This window comes from Macaca fascicularis, chromosome X (assembly GCF_037993035.2).
Source record: "Macaca fascicularis isolate 582-1 chromosome X, T2T-MFA8v1.1".
Classification (NCBI taxonomy): Eukaryota; Metazoa; Chordata; class Mammalia; order Primates; family Cercopithecidae; genus Macaca; species Macaca fascicularis.
In genome coordinates this window covers 9,050,759-9,067,682 of record NC_088395.1, presented here as the reverse complement: position 1 = coordinate 9,067,682, position 16,924 = coordinate 9,050,759, and the positions used below count along the sequence as shown (strand labels likewise).

The 16,924-nt window shown below is 46.5% G+C and overlaps 1 pseudogene; it reads right to left on the bottom strand.

Annotated features, from left to right (window-relative positions):
- Window positions 1–2,818: 2,818 nt before the first annotated feature.
- LOC102132523 (chromodomain Y-like protein) overlaps window positions 2,819–16,924 on the bottom strand; it is a 34,357-nt pseudogene continuing 20,251 nt past the window's right edge.

The following is a 16,924-nucleotide window of genomic DNA, read 5'->3' as shown; positions in this document are numbered from 1 at the left end:
CTGGACACTCATTCACCTTCCTGTGTAAATGCTTTCACGTGGAGTCCAACTCTTGGGCAGAGCCCCAGATTTTCTTCAGTACTTCACACGTTCTCTCACTGGCCTGTTTCAGATCATTCTTCATATTGTAGCACAGCAAGGATTTGCATTCTTTCAGCACTACTGGCTTATATGAGACAAGCTTCTTAATCTGAGCCACCGGCCTCCTGAGTGAAAGTCCAGGACCCAAACACCTGGGAGAAAAGGCCATTGCTAAATGCCTCCGTCTGATAAACTGAAACCCACTGAGCAGCCTCTCACTTGCAGCTGGTCGTCCCATCATCTTCCCAAATGTAATGCTACATCAGCTATCTGGTATCTGTCTGGGGGTAGTAGAGGGTGTTGGAAACCAAGCCTTTTCATTTGCCCAACCGATATCACAAAGGGGAAGTATGGATGCTCCTAGTCGATTGTCTGGACCATTGACTGCTTCTCAATAGGCAGCTTTAGCTGACTGATTGCATTCACGATGTTCCTCCCATCCAAGTTCGCAGCAAGCCGGACCCTGGGCCTCATCTCGTCTACTCTGTACTTTCGAGACCAAGGGAGATTGGGAGCTTTCACGGTGGTACCGCTGTAGATTATACACGACGTGTGTCGTAGCTTCTGCCAGTTTATTGCTTACTCTGTTTCTGTCTTTTCAGCTGTCCTAAAAAATAAATTAGGTCAAGTCCACAACAGTAGAGACTTCCAATGGCGCTGAGCAGTGCAAGCTTGGTGTACTTTCTGGAGTCAGTACCCCGAATAAGTAGCGTGAATGTTCCCAGTCCTGCTTCCAAGCATTAGCTGCCAGTGAGCTTGTTTCAGGGTGTGACAATGGATAAGGACAACTTTAACCAATGGTGTTCTTCTCAGTCCGAACACGCTGTGGATGGTGGGCAGCGTGACACTGGACACTCATTCATCTTCCTGTGTAAATGCTTTCACGTGGAGTCCAACTGTTGGGCAGAGCCCCAGATTTTCTTCAGTACTTCCCACGTTCTCTCACTGGCCTGTTTCAGATCATTCTTCATATTGTAGCACAGCAAGGATTTGCATTCTTTCAGCACTACTGGCTTATATGAGACAAGCTTCTTAATCTGAGCCACCAGTCTCCTGAGTGAAAGTCTAGGACCTAAACAACTTGGAGAAAATGCCATTGCTAAATGCCTCCTGTCTGATAAACTGAAACCCACTGAGCAGCCTCTCACTTGCTGCTGGTCGTCCCATGATCTTCGCAAATGTAATGCTACATCAGGTATCTGGAATCTGTCTGGAGGTAGTAGAGGGTGTTGGAAACCAAGCCTTTTCATTTGCCCAACCGATATCACAAAGGGGAAGTATGGATGCTCCTAGTCGATTGTCTGGACCATTGACTGCTTCTTAATAGGCAGCGTTAGCTGACTGATTGCATTCACGATGTTCCTCCCATCCAAGTACGGAGCAGGCCGATCCTGGGCCTCATCTCGTCTACTCTGTACTTCAGAGACCAGACGAGATTGGGAGCATTCACGGTGGTACGGTTGTAGATTATACACGATGTTTGTGGTAGCTTCTCTCATTTTATTGCTTGCTCTCTTTATGTCCTGTCAGCTTTCGTAAAAAATAAATTAGGTCAAGTCCACAATAGAAGAGCCTTCCAATGGCGCTGAGCAGTGCAAGCTTCCTCTACTTTCTGGAGTTAATACCCCGAATAAGTAGCGTGAATGTTCCCAGTCCTGCTTCCAAGCGTTTGCTGCCAGTGAGCTTGTTTCAGGGTGTGACAATGGATAAGGACAACTTTAACCAATGGTGTTCTTCTCAGTCCGAACACGCTGTGGACGGTGGTCAGCGTGACACTGGACACTCATTCACCTTCCTGTGTAAATGCTTTCACGTGGAGTCCAACTCTTGGGCAGAGCCCCAGATTTTCTTCAGTACTTCACACGTTCTCTCACTGGCCTGTTTCAGATCATTCTTCATATTGTAGCACAGCAAGGATTTGCATTCTTTCAGCACTACTGGCTTATATGAGACAAGCTTCTTAATCTGAGCCACCGGCCTCCTGAGTGAAAGTCCAGGACCCAAACACCTGGGAGAAAAGGCCATTGCTAAATGCCTCCGTCTGATAAACTGAAACCCACTGAGCAGCCTCTCACTTGCAGCTGGTCGTCCCATCATCTTCCCAAATGTAATGCTACATCAGCTATCTGGTATCTGTCTGGGGGTAGTAGAGGGTGTTGGAAACCAAGCCTTTTCATTTGCCCAACTGATATCACAAAGGGGAAGTATGGATGCTCCTAGTCGATTGTCTGGACCATTGACTGCTTCTCAATAGGCAGCTTTAGCTGACTGATTGCATTTACGATGTTCCTCCCATCCAAGTTCGCAGCAAGCCGGACCCTGGGCCTCATCTCGTCTACTCTGTACTTTCGAGACCAAGGGAGATTGGGAGCTTTCACGGTGGTACCGCTGTAGAGTATACACGACGTGTGTCGTAGCTTCTGCCAGTTTATTGCTTACTCTGTTTCTGTCTTTTCAGCTGTCCTAAAAAATAAATTAGGTCAAGTCCACAACAGTAGAGACTTCCAATGGCGCTGAGCAGTGCAAGCTTGGTGTACTTTCTGGAGTCAGTACCCCGAATAAGTAGCGTGAATGTTCCCAGTCCTGCTTCCAAGCATTAGCTGCCAGTGAGCTTGTTTCAGGGTGTGACAGTGGATAAGGACAACTTTAACCAATGGTGTTCTTCTCAGTCCGAACACGCTGTGGATGGTGGGCAGTGTGACACTGGACACTCATTCATCTTCCTGTGTAAATGCTTTCACGTGGAGTCCAACTGTTGGGCAGAGCCCCAGATTTTCTTCAGTACTTCCCACGTTCTCTCACTGGCCTGTTTCAGATCATTCTTCATATTGTAGCACAGCAAGGATTTGCATTCTTTCAGCACTACTGGCTTATATGGGACAAGCTTCTTAATCTGAGACACCGGTCTCCTGAGTGAAAGTCCAGGACCCGAACACCTGGGAGAAAAGGCCATTATTGAATACCTCCTGTCTGATAAACTGAAACCCACTGAGCAGCCTCTCACTTGCAGCTGGTCGTCCCATGATCTTCGCAAATGTAATGCTACATCAGGTATCTGGAATCTGTCTGGAGGTAGTAGAGGGTGTTGGAAACCACGCCTTTTCATTTGCCCAACTGATATCACAAAGGGGAAGTATGGATGCTCCTAGTCGATTGTCTGGACCATTGACTGCTTCTCAATAGGCAGCGTTAGCTGACTGATTGCATTCACGATCTTCCTCCCATCCAAGTAAGGAGCAGGCCCGATCCTGGGCCTCATCGCATCTACTCTGTACTTCAGAGACCAGACCAGATTGGGAGCTTTCACGGTGGTACGGCTGTAGATTATACACGACGTTTGTGGTAGCTTCTGCCATTTTATTGCTTGCTCTCTTTCTGTCCTGTCAGCTGTCGAAAAAAATAAAGTAGGTCAAGTCCGCAACAGAAGACCCTTCCAATGGCGCAGAGCAGTGCAAGCTTGCTGTAATTTCTGGAGTCAGTACCCCAAATAAGTAGCGTGAATGTTCCCAGTCCTGCTTCCAAGCCTTAGCTGCCAGTGAGCTTGTTTCAGGGTGTGTCAATGGATAAGGACAACTGGAACCAATGGTGTTCTTCTCAGTCCCAACACGCTGTGGACGGCGGGCAGCCTGACACTGGACACTCGTTCATCTTCCTGTGTAAATGCTTTCACGTGGAGTCCAACTCTTGGGCAGAGCCCCAGATTTTCTCAGTACTTCACACGTTCTCTCACTGGCCTGTTTCAGATCATTCTTCATATTGTAGCACAGCAAGGATTTGCATTCTTTCAGCACTACTGGCTTATATGAGACAAGCTTCTTAATCTGAGCCACCGGCCTCCTGAGTGAAAGTCCAGGACCTAAACAACTGGGAGAAAATGCCATTACTAAATGCCTCCGTCTGTTAAACTGAAACCCACTGAGCAGCCTCTCACTTGCAGCTGGTCGTCCCATCATCTTCCCAAATGTAATGCTACATCAGCTATCTGGAATCTGTCTGGAGGTAGTAGAGGGTGTTGGAAACCAAGGCTTTTCATTTGCCCAACCGATATCACAAAGCGGGAATATGGATGCTCCTAGTCGATTATCTGCACCACTGACTGCTTCTTAAGGCAGCTTTAGCTGACTGATTGCATTCACGATGTTCCTCCCATCCAAGTACGCAGCAGGCCCGATCCTGGGCCTCATCTCGTCTACTCTGTACTTCAGAGACCATACGAGACTGGGAGCATTCACGGTGGTTCGGCTGTAGATTATTCACGACGTTTGTGGTAGCTTCTCCCATTTTATTGCTTACTCTCTTTCTGTGCTGTCAGCTGTCATAAAAAATAAATTATTTCAAGTCCGCAACAGAAGACCCTTCCAATGGCGCTGAGCAGTGCAACCTTGCTGTACTTTCTGGAGTCAGTACCCTGAATAAGTAGCGTGAATGTTCCCAGTCCTGCTTCCAAGCATTAGCTGCCAGTGAGCTTGTTTCAGGGTGTGACAATGGATAAGGACAACTGGAACCAATGGTGTTCTTCTCAGTCCGAACACGCTGTGGACGGTGGGCAGCCTGACACTGGACACTCGTTCATCTTCCTGTGTAAATGCTTTCACGTGGAGTCCAACTCTTGGGCAGAGCCCCAGATTTTCTTCAGTACTTCGCACGTTCTCTCACTGGCCTGTTTCAGATCATTCTTGATATTGTAGCACAGCAAGGATTTGCATTCTTTCAGCACTACTGGCTTATATGAGACAAGCTTCTTAATCTGACCACCGGTCTCCTGAGTGAAAGTCCAAGACCTAAACACCTGGGAGAAAAGGCCATTGCTAAATGACTCCTGTCTGGTAAACTGAAACCCACTGAGCAGCCTCTCACTTGCAGCCGGTCGTCCTGTATCTTCGGAATTATAATGCTACATCAGCTACCTTGGATCTGTCTGAAGGTTGTAGAGGGTGTTGGAAACCAAGCGTTTTCATTAGCCTGAAGCATATCAGAAACAGGTAATGCAGATGCTGTTAGTCGAATGTCTGGACCATTGACTGCTTCTTAATAGTCAGCTTAATTTGCGTGATTGCATTTACAACGTTCCCCCAATCTCCGCAGGAAGCAGGTCGGACCCTGGGCCTTATCTTGTCTACTCTGTAGTTCAGAGAGCAGACGAGATTGGGAGCATTCGCTTTGGTGCTTCTGTAGATTTTTCACTGTTTCTAGTTGGTTCTGCCATTTTAATGCCTTCTGTTTTTCTGTCATGTTCAGCGTCGTATGGTCGTAGATTATTCACGATGTTTTTGATAACTTTTTTCACTTCAGTAACAGTTTTTTCATCTCAATAATAGTATTCACAAAGTTCCTTACGTTGAAGCCCTAAACATGGCCGATGGTGCTTAGCTTCTGATATCTGAAGAGACTGAGCGGGTTCTGGGTTATATGGCCATTGATTTTTCACGTAGTTTCTGTTAGCTTCTGCCTGTTTAACCCTTTCTTTTTTTCTGTCTCTTTCAGAGTGGTATGGCCATAGATTATGCACGAAGTTTCTGATAGCTTCTACCATTTCACTCCTTTCTCTTTTTCTGTCATCTGTGAAACACCGTATAAAATTAACAAAGTCAAGTCCGCAACAGAAGATGCTGTTAAAGGTGCTGAACAGTACAAGCTTGCTGTGATCGGCAGTGGTTGTTCTCAGAGCTGGTAGACTTTTTTCATTACAGTTATATGTACTGAGTTATTCCCTGTTTATCTAGTGAATAAGAAGATGTGGTGAAGCCATCTTGTGTCCCGAGCACAATTACTCTGTATATGTAGGCACTTTCTGTTTGCCTCACACTGAAACGCAATCGTTTGTTAAAAGGCTGTTCTCTTCTGTTGTCAATAAATTTCCTTTTGCTGACACTCACTCCTGTAACAGATGTCTGTGTGTCGGTTGTCCCACTGGCTGTTAATGCATCCATGAACGTAGATGTACCTTTCCTGTTAGCAAGTAGGCCTGTGGCCATGGCTGCAGTCACGGGGCCATGCACCTGAGGCACTAGCAGGTGTATCCAAGCTTGCTCCCCATCCTGGCCTGCTCAGCACCAGGGCCCAGTAAAGCTTTGTCTGGCTTTTCCACTGCCACTTTGGGCACTACGATTCCTCCTGACCCTTGTCTTCGGAGTCCAGTTTTTTGGGGCTCTTGCTCTGAAAGCCATCCAGTGCATCCTGCTTAATGGGGCTCTTAGACATGAGGATCTTGGTACCTGATTTCACTAGGTCCATTTTTGTCTGGCTGCAGAGAGACAGAGCTCTGCTCTTCCTGAACTGCTGGCTGGCAGCAAACAGCTGGCTGCTTTTGGATTCGTGGTCTCTCCCAGTCACTGGTGCCTTAGGAGGGGTCTTAGAAAAGCTGCTGTTTGTGGATCTCGAGATTTGTTTCCTGGCATTGTTGGGAGTGGAACTGTTTGTTCTGGTCAGTGTGCTCTCTTTCTGCCTTTCCGTGTGGTGTCTGTTGAAGTCGTGGATGTATTCCTCACAGTTCATGAGGTACTGCTCTGGTTCCCAAGTGTCGTCCTTGCTGTTGTAGCCTTTTCACTGAACCAAATACTCTGTCTACCCTTTTTAATTTTTCGTTTTGTCAACAATCCTTTCAATCTAACCTGCTTCAGTTCGTGTAGACCAATGTAATTCAGTTCGCTCCTCTTCCGATTTAAACAGTTCGTCATTTATGGCAAGTAGTACCCAAGATAAGACTCTTCAGATGAAGAATCACAGCCTTTTCCCATCTCAGGAGAACAATGACTAAAATCTAAAGTTTGCAATCCTATGCTTTTTCCAATGTAAATGCTTTTGCTAATAATCATATCACCTCTCTCAAAAATCTTTCTGAATTTTATTGTTATGCATAATCCTTTAATTATTATTATTAATTAATATTTTTAGAGATAGGGTCTCACTATGTTGCCCAGGCTGGAGTGCAGTGTTTATTCATAGGTGCTCTCCCACTATTGATCAACACAGGAGTTTTGACCTGTTTCATTTCCATCCTGGGGCAGTTCACCCCTGCTTAGGAAACCTGATGATCCCCTGCTCCCGGCAGGTCGCTATCTATCTATCTATCTTTTATTTATTTATTTTTTTGAGTTGGAGTTTCACTCTTGTCTCCCAGGCTGGAGTTCAGTGGCACCATGTCAGCTCACTGCAACCTCCACCTCCTGAGTTCAAGTGATTCTCCTGCCTCAGCCTCCTAAGTAGCTGCGATTACAGGCACCCGCCACCACGTCAGGCTAATTTTTCTATTTTTTGTAGAGATGGAGTTTTGCCGTGTTGACCTGACTGGTCACGAACTCCTGACCTCAGGTGATCTGTGTGCCTTTGCCTCCTAAAGTGCTGGGATTACAGGCGTGAGCCACTGCATCAGGCCAAAATCACCATGTTGGTACCAAACTTAGTGCAGACACTTGATTGGCATAGCATGCTCATGCTACAGCCCAGAACCCCTGGGCTCAAGCGATTCTCCCACCTCAGCCTCCTGATAGCTGGGACCACAGGCGTGCCCCACCATGCCCAGCAGCACTGCTTTGTTTTTATTGCATAACTGCTTTCTGCCTATTAGAATAAGTTTGGCGAGGGTTTGGTATCAGTGTATATAAGGCGTTTTCACTCTATGGCTGCTGCATTGCACTGCTCAGCTCACTCGCTCCCTTATTGGTGGACATTTCCTTTATTTCTTGCCTTTTGTTACTCAAACAATGGCATAATGAATGTCTCTACATATGCGTTATTTTGCACATAGGTATTACTGCAGGAGGATTCTCAAAGAAGGATAGTTGGAGCAGAGGAGTATAAGCTTTAAACTGTTCTCAGATATTGCCAAATACGTTCCTGGGTTTGTATCATTGGCATTTACCTTCCCCTTGGGGATTTTTCACTGGATACTGTTGCCCCATCCACAAAGCCTAAGAGACACTCTGGCCAACAATAGAAGCGTGGACCTTTCGCTAATATCCCACAGCACCCATAACATGGCTGAGATGGAGTGGCATTTGAAACCAAATTTTATTAAAGGGAAACAGAGAGAAACTGTGTGCAACAAGAACATCTTGATTCTACTCCACGGCTCTCTCCCCATCTGCCCAGTACTTGGCTTGCCTCCATGTGGTGGGCACTATCTTAATGTCTACCATCTGGGATCTTTGCCTGTTATTGTTTTTATTTTATTTTACTTTTTTTAGAGACAGGGTCTCACTCTGTTGCCCAGGCTAGAGTGCAATGGGGTGAACATAGCTCACTGCAGCCTTGACCTGCCAGGCTCAAGCAATCCTCCTGCCTCAGCCTTCCCTGCAGCTGGGCCTACAAGTGCACACCACCACATCTGGCTATTTTTAATTTTTTTTTATAGAGACAGGGTCTCACTAGGTTGCGCAGGTTGGTCTGGAACTCTTGGACTCAAGTGATCCTCCCACCTTGGCCTCCCAAAGCTCTGGGATTACAGGTGTGAGCCGTCATGACTGGCTTGCTATTATTATTATTATTATTATTATTATTGAGACAGAGTTTTGCTCTTGTCTCCCAGGCTGGAGTGCAATGGCTTGATCTCTGCTCACTGCAACCTCCGCCTCCCGGGTTCAAGTGATTCTCCTGCCTCAGCTTCCCGAGTAGCTGGGATTACAGATGCACACCACCACGCCTGGCTAATTTTTGTATTTTTAGTAGAGACGGGGTTTTGCCATGTTGGCCAGGCTTGTCTTGAACTCCTGAACTCAGGTGATCCTCCCTCCTCGGCCCCTCAAAGTGCTGGGATTACAGGCATGAGCCACTGTGCCTTGTTTGGCTGGTCATTTTTTTAAAAGCACTGACTGACATTTACTCTGGGCCATGTATTGTGTCATTTTGTATCATTGTTCCATTTTTGTGTGAATGATTTTTGTATCACTTAGGATGCTTTTGAGTGTTAATGACAGAAACCCAATCCATACTGGCTTGAACAATGGTACTTTTCTATAACTAGAGCACTATGCTGTGGTTTAGATACATATGGCAGCTCTACTCTTGGAAGCCTAGAGGAAGGTGGGTGTAGGCACCACCAATGGTGCCAATCAAGGATCCAGACCCTTTCCATCTCTCCTATCTGCCCTTCTTTGTGGCTTGGCTCTGCTTTCTGGCGGGGCTCCCTGCATGGTGCCGGATTTCCAAAGCTGTTCTGGTTATTGCATCCAGACATTGTTAAGTCCCAGGACAGAAGAGGGACTATGTTTTTTCCTATTTTCTTCTAATAGACAGCAGGCTTTTTCCAGAAGCCCCCCAGCCAACATCCCTTCCCAGCTTCAAGGTCAGAACTGAGTCATGGGCTCACGTTTAAGTCAATCATAAGCAAAGGAAATGGGACTGTTATGAGTGACTGGGACCACTTTGAGCTGTGGGCTGACTTGGCATCCTTTGACCCATGATGAGACGGAGTGGGCCCCTGAGTACAGTCAGGGTCCTGCCGGCCTGGGGAGCAGCGTTGAGGGGGGAGATGGGAGTTGGGGGCAGCAACAGGGTCTGCTCAGCTAGACATAGTAGCAGCGAATTCCATCCTCGCAATAATCCCACGAGGATGGCGTGTTCATTTCTTGTGACTGCTGTAACATTACCACAAACCAAAAACTTATTTTCTCACAATTCTGGAGGGTAGAAGTCCAAAATCAAGGGCCACACTCTGTGCAGAACCCTTCCTTGCCTCTTCCTATCTTCTGACGCTTCTGGGCATTCCTCGGCCTGTGACAGCATAGCTTAAATCTCTGTCTCTGTCTTCACTGCCTGTGTGTATGTCTGGCTCCTCTGTTTCTGTGTCCAAATTTCCTTCTTCTTATAAGAATACCAGCCGTAGGATGAGGTCCCACTCTAATCCAGTACAACATCACCTGCATTTCATTCTATTGGCAAAGACCTTTTTTGGCAAATAAAGGTACATTCATAGGTACTGGGGGTTGGGACTTGGACGTAACATATTTTTGGAAGGGATCCAATTTAACCCAGTAGAGAAGGTCCTGTTTATATCCCTGATTTGCTGTTAGGAAGTTATAGTGCAAGAGCCTAAGTAGCTAGTATGTGGTAGAGATGTCTTTGGACCCAGCTAGTTTCATCCTTCCGTTCTGTGCTCATAACCATTTCACCACACTGATAAGGTGAATGGCAAGTGACAAAGATCTGTGAGATCATTATATTTTCTGTTGTTGTCAAATGACTGCAGAATGCATTCCACAAATATTTATTGAACACCTACTATGTAACAGTGACTTTCTTTTTTTTTTTTTTGAGGCGGAGTCTCACTCTGTTGCCCAGGCTGGAGTGCAGTGGCACGATCTTGGCTCACTGCAAGCTCCATCTCCTGGGTTCACGCCATTCTCCTGCCTCAGTCTCCCGAGCAGCTGGGACTACAGGCTCCCACCACCACACCCAGCTATTTTTTTTGTATTTTTAGTAGAGACAGGGTTTCACTGTGTTAGCCAGGATAGTCTCTATCTCCTGACCTCATGATCTGCCCACCTCGGCCTCCCAAAGTGCTAGGATTACAGGCGTGAACCACTGCACCCAGACCCTCCCTCCCTCCCTCCCTCCCTCCCTCCCTCCCTCCCTCCCTCCCTCCCTCCCTTCCTTCCTTCCTTCCTTCCTTCCTTCCTTCCTTCCTTCCTTCCTTCCTTCCTTCCTTCCTTCCTTCCTTCCTCTTTCTTTCTCTCTCTCTCTCCCTCCCTCCCTCTCTCTCTCTTTTTCTCTCTTTGTCTCTTTCTGTCTTTCTCTTTCTCTCTTTCTCTCTTTCTTTCTTTCTTTCTTTCTCTCGTCCTTTGTTTGATAGAGTCTTGCTCTGTCACCCAGGCTGGAATGCAGTGGTGCGATCTTGGCTCACTGCAACATTTGCCTCCTGGGTTCAAGCAATTCTCTGCCTCAGCCTCCTGAGTAGCTGGGATTACAGGTGCCCGCCACCATGCCTGGCTAACTTTTGTAACTTTTAGTAGAGACAGGGTTTCACCATCTTGGCCAGGCTCGTCTTGAACTCCTGACTTCGTGATCCACCCTCCTTGGCCTCCCAAAGTGCTGGGATTACAGGTGTAAACCACCGTGCCTGGCCTTAACAGTGACTTTCTTGTATATGGGGCTATGGCATAATCAAAACAGAGTTCTTGTTCTCTGCATTTGAGAGAAAAAATGAAATCGTGCCTGTTGGGCACTGAAAACAGGGCCCTCGATATGTTTCTGCCCATTCGGGTGGGGAAATAGAGAATGTGGTGAGTGTTGTTTCTGCTGCGCCCTGTCCTGCTCCTCACCAGACTTCTTGCTGGGGAGATGCACACAGCAATTACACACACCAGGATAATCTCCCTCCTGCCTCCAGGAGCATGGGACACAATATTTCTTTGCTAGCAAGAAGCAAGTCATTAAAAGCACACTTTCTTACTCAGCATTGTTTTCCCCCTGGTGTGTAAAAATCGTTGCTAAATTTCCACTGCAGGCAATGAAAACCAACAATGAATCAAAACATAGTGCAAAATTAACCTTGAAGGCAGTACGCGCATTTTTTCCCCCTACTCATCATGAAGGAAGAGTTGATGTCAAAAGAACCCAAGCAAGGCTGGGTGCAGTGACTCGCCTGTAATCCCAGGACTTTGGAAGGCCAAGGTGAGAGGATCACTTGAGTCCAGGAGTTTGAGACCAGCCTGGGCAACATAGCGAGACCCTGTCTCTGCAAAAAATATACATAAAAAATTACGTGTGTGGTGTGCATTACTGGTGTGGCGGTGCATACCTGTAGTTCCAGCTACTCAGGAGTCTGAGGCAGGGAGGATCCCTTGAGCCCAGGAGTTTGGAGGCTGCAGCGAGCTATGATCACACCACTGCACTCCAGCCTGGGCAACAGGAGAGACCCTGTTTCTAAGAAAAACAAAAAGCAAAACAACCCAAGCAAATGTGACTAAGGGTCATGAGAGAGAGGAGCTGGGAGGGAGGGAGCCACGCACTTTGGCCAGTCTTAACAGATGCCACAGCCCAAGCCACAAGTCTCAGATCTGAGGCCAACATAAAGAGATTGGACAGGAAACACTGCTGTCTATACAAATGTTGATTCTCATTAGTGATTCTGAGTTCCAGCAGGCACTGCAAAGAAATCCCATAAATAAAGGCATCCAGTCACACCTTATCCATGCTTGCTTGGGAAATTCTTGCTCACCAGAGCTCTGCCAAATGAAAGCTCACATTGTTTTCTGGACTTCTTTGACTCTTGATGAATACCTCTTAGAAGTTCTCTCTCTCTCACTCGCTCGCTCTTTCTCTCTCTCTTTCTTGCACCAATCACCTATTATTTCTAATCCAGGATTTCTGTGTAGAATAAATGAATTGTTTAATGTTCAATCACTTAAGTCAAGGTGTTCCAAGATTTTTGAGGCTGCTGATACATCTCATCAGAATCCCAAATAGTAGGTGTGCAAATATAGTTTTCTCTGGAACTGAAATAGAGGGATAAAAATAAAGCTGTTAAGAGTTAGTGGCAACTTCTCTGGAAACCTGGAAAACAGCACTGTGACCTGGAAGTCACACTTGGACATTTATAGTAGAGAAATGAACACTTAGGTTAACATGAACTCCTGCCCATGAATGTCCATAGCAGCCGAAGTTTTAATAGCAAAAAAAAAAAAAATGCCACCAGCCCTGATGTCCTTCCATGGGCAAATGATGGTACATTTGTAGCATGAAAAAGAAACATACTATTTATTTTTACACACAACTTGGATGAATCACCAGGGAATTACACTGAGTATAAAAAGCCAGTCTCCTCAAAGGTCATATATTTTATGAGTCCATTTATATAACATCCTTGAAATAACAAAATTATAGAGATGGAGAACAGATCGTTGATTGTCTGGGGTTGGGAAAAGACAAGGAGTATGGGACCATAAGAGGTGACATGGGAGGTTTCCCTTGTGGTTATAAAATGGTTCTATGTCCTTCTTTTTTTTTGAGACGGAGTCTTGCTCTGTTGCCCAGGCTGGAGTTCAGTGGTGCGATCTCAGGTCACTGCAACCTCCGCCTCCTGGGTTCAAGTGATTCTCCTGCCTCAGTCCCCTGAGTGGCTGGGACTACAGGCGCACGCCACCACACCCAGCTAATTTTTGTATTTTTAGTAGAGACGGGGTTTCACCATGTTGGCCAGGCTGGTCTCAAACTCCTGACCTCAAGTGATCCACCTGCTTCAGCCTCCCAAAGTGCTGGGATTGGTTCTGTGTCTTGATAGTGGTGGGGGATTATATGAATCTGTATCTGCAGTGTCATTTCATAAAATTGTACACAAAGACATATGCGTATCATGAGTGTATGAAAAGACGTGAAATCCATATGATGTCTGTAGACTAATTGTATTAAGCCTTTGTTGATTTCCTGGGTTCGAAATGCCCTATGGTTATGAGATACCACCATTGCAGGAAGTTGGGTGATGGGCACAGGAGGCTTCTCTGTACCATTTTTTGCAACTTCCTATGAGTCTATAATTATTTCAAAATGAAAAGTTTTTAAAAATTTGGTAGAAAAACATTGACTCCTAAGTAAGTCATCAAAGAGATTCATTGAATAAGTTCATAGATGTGCTCTGCAAAAACTTTACCCGGGGCTGGGCGCGGTGGCTCAGGCCTGTAATCCCAGCACTTTTGGAGGCCGAGGCGGGCAGATCACCTGCGATCAGGAGTTCGAGACCAGCCTGGTCAACATAGTGAAACCCCGTCTCTACTAAAAAATACAAAAAAATTAGCCACATGTGGTGGCGGGCACCTGTAATCCCAGCTACTCGGGAGGTTGAGTCAGGAGAATCGCTTGAACCCGGGAAGCGGAGGCTGTAGTGAGCCGAGGCCATGCCATTGCACTCCAGCCTGAGCGACAAGAGCAAGTCTCTATCCCAAAAAAAAAAAAAAAAAAAAGTTTACTGGGCAGTGGGTATCATTTTCGGCTCCTTCCAGCTTATCAGAAAAAGGTTCAGCAGGCCATAATAAGATAAGCCAGTGCTTAATGTAGCTTTGTCTAAAAATTGCATTTTCTGACTGGGCATGGTGGCTCATGCCTGTAATCTCAGCACTCTGGGAGACTGAGGCGGGAGGATTGCTTGAAGCCAGGAGCTGAAGACCAGCCTAGGCAACAAAGTAAGACACCTGTCTCTACAAAAAATGAAAAAATTAACCAGGCATGGTGGTGCACACCTGTAGTCCCAACTACTCCAGAGGCTGAGGCAGGAAGATTGCTTGAGCCCAGAGGTTGAGGCTGCAGTAAGCCATGTTCAAACCACTGCATTCCAGTCTGGGTGACAGGATGAGATCCTGTCCCAAAAACTAAATAAATAAAATAAAAATTGCATTTTCTCAAAGCCTCCATTATAACAGAGGAAAGCCAAGTGTACAATGAAGGCTTGATCACTCAGAGTCTTGGTCTGCAAACAGCAAGGGGCATTTACACTCACATAGTTGGTGAATTTTCTATCTTTTCTATTCACCCCCTTTCTCTCTGGAAACACGCAGTGGTTGAGTGTGCCCCACTCTCCAGGCTCATTCCCAGGCCTGACCAGCATTAGGAAGCTCGGATACTTGCTTTGTTGCATCTGAATTCCACGGCAATAGCTTGGCCTGCTTTCCTCTGTATGGCCAGAAATGCTTCTGGCGAACTCTCATTGAATAATTAATTTCTAGTTTTAAATAATTCACGAGTCCTGGCTGGTATAATTGCTGAGGACCAAAGAATTAATTTGTTGAATGGTTTTCCTTTCTTCTCCTTTGCCTGGAGGCAGGGGCTGCACACTGTTGTCTGGAACATAAGTGAGCAGCCTCTAACCAGGCTGGTTCCTCAGTGATATCTGATCACTTAATGACAGGACAGTCATGATCATGACACTGCTGTGGAGCAAAGCAGGGATTGCGATGTTGGCCCTGACCCACAGCTACTTCCTCAGCAACCACTCAGTGCTCCTGGATAATGTTGGTAGTGAGGACCAGGCAGACCACTGATGAATAAAATCCCTCCATGCACGGTGGCTCATGCCTGTAATCCTCATACTTTGGAAGGCCAAGGCGGGTGGATCACTTGAGTCCAGGAGTTCAAGACCAGCCTGGACAACATAGTGAGATCTCAACTCTACAAAAGTTTTAAAATTAGCTGGGCGTGGTGGCATGTGTCTGTAGTCCCAGCTACTCAGGAGGCTGAGGTGGAAAAATTGCTTGAGCCCAGGAGTTAAGGCAGCAGTGAGCTGTGATCATGCCACTGCACTCTAGCCTGGGTGACAGAGTGAGAAGTTGTCTCTAAGAAAATAAAATTAAATTTTAAGCCGGGCGTGGTGGCTCACGCCTGTAATCCCAGCACTTTGGGAGGCTGAGGCGAGCGGATCATGAGGTCAGGAGATTGAGACCATCCTGGCTAACACAGTGAAACCCCGTCTCTACTAAAAATGCAAAAAAATGAGCCAGGCATGGTGGCGGGCGCCTGTAGTCCCAGCTACTCGGGAGGCTAAGGCAGGAGAATGGTGTGAACCCGGGAGGCAGAGCTTGCAGTGAGCCAAGATCACGCCACTGGACTCCAGCCTGGTGGACAGAGCGAGACTCAGTCTCAAAAGAAAAGAAAAAGAAAAAGAAAAGAAAATTAAATAAAAAAAAATCAAAACATGATCCCAAACCCTTGGTTTAGAAGAGGTTGGCTAGCTACTGCCCATGGGTCAAATCCAGCTCGCTGCCTATTTTTGTAAATAAAATGTTATTGACACATACCCACACCCATTCTTGTAACACTGTCTGTGGTTGCTTTTGGCTACAATGACAAAATTGGGTAGTTGCAACAGAGACTGCATGGACAGCAAAGCCTACAATGTTTATTCTCTGGTCCTTTACAGAACAGGTTTGCAGCTCCCTGACTTGGGACGTTATTAACCTCTGGAGAGCCTCCAGGTTGAATGGGGCTTTTCTCTCAGCTCTTGTTTACCTTAGGGAGAGGAGTGAGGGAAGAGAAATAAATAAACAAAAGATGATAATTCCTTACAGGGTTCTGGCCCTTTTTAAAAATTTTTATTAATTTTTTAAGAGATAGGGCCTCGCTATGTTGCCCAGGCTGGAGTGCACTGGTGTGATCATGGCTCACTGCAGCCTTGAACTCCTGGGCTCAGCGATCCTCCCACCTCAGCCTCCTGAGTAGCCTCCTGAGACTACAGGCACACCACCACTCCTGGCTTATTTATTTATTCGTATTTATTTATTTATTTGTGTTTGTTTATTCATTTATTTTGAGATGGAATCTTGCTCTGTCACCCAGGCTGGAGTGCAGTGGCACAATCTTGGCTCACTGCAACCTCTGCCTCCCGGGTTCAAGTGATTCTCCTGCTTCAGCCTCCCGAGTAGCTGGGACTATAGGTGTGCACTACCACGTCTGACTAATTTTTGTATTTTTAGTAGACACGGGGTTTCACCATGTTGGCCAGGCTGGTCTGGAACTCCTGACCTCAGGTGATCCACCTGCCTCAGCCTCCCAAAGTGTTGGGATTACAGGCATGAGTCACCGCACCCAACCAAATTTTTAAATTTTTATTATTTGTAGAGACGGGGTCTCACTGTGTTGTCTAGGTTGGTCTCCAACTCCTGGGCTTGAGTGATCTTTCCACCTCAGCCTCCCAAAGTGTTGGAATTACAGGCATGAGCCACCACACCTGGTCAGCTCTGGGCCTCTGAAAATTTGAGATTAGGATCTGATCAAGCAGAAATCAGCTCCTGCAATTCAGGTGGGTCTACCCTGTCCTCTACCCAGCGGAACAAGGAGGTGACGAATACGAGCTTTGGAGTCAGAAGTACGCTCAAACTCCCACCCCGGCTCTTATTCGCTGTGGGTGTATCTGAACCCC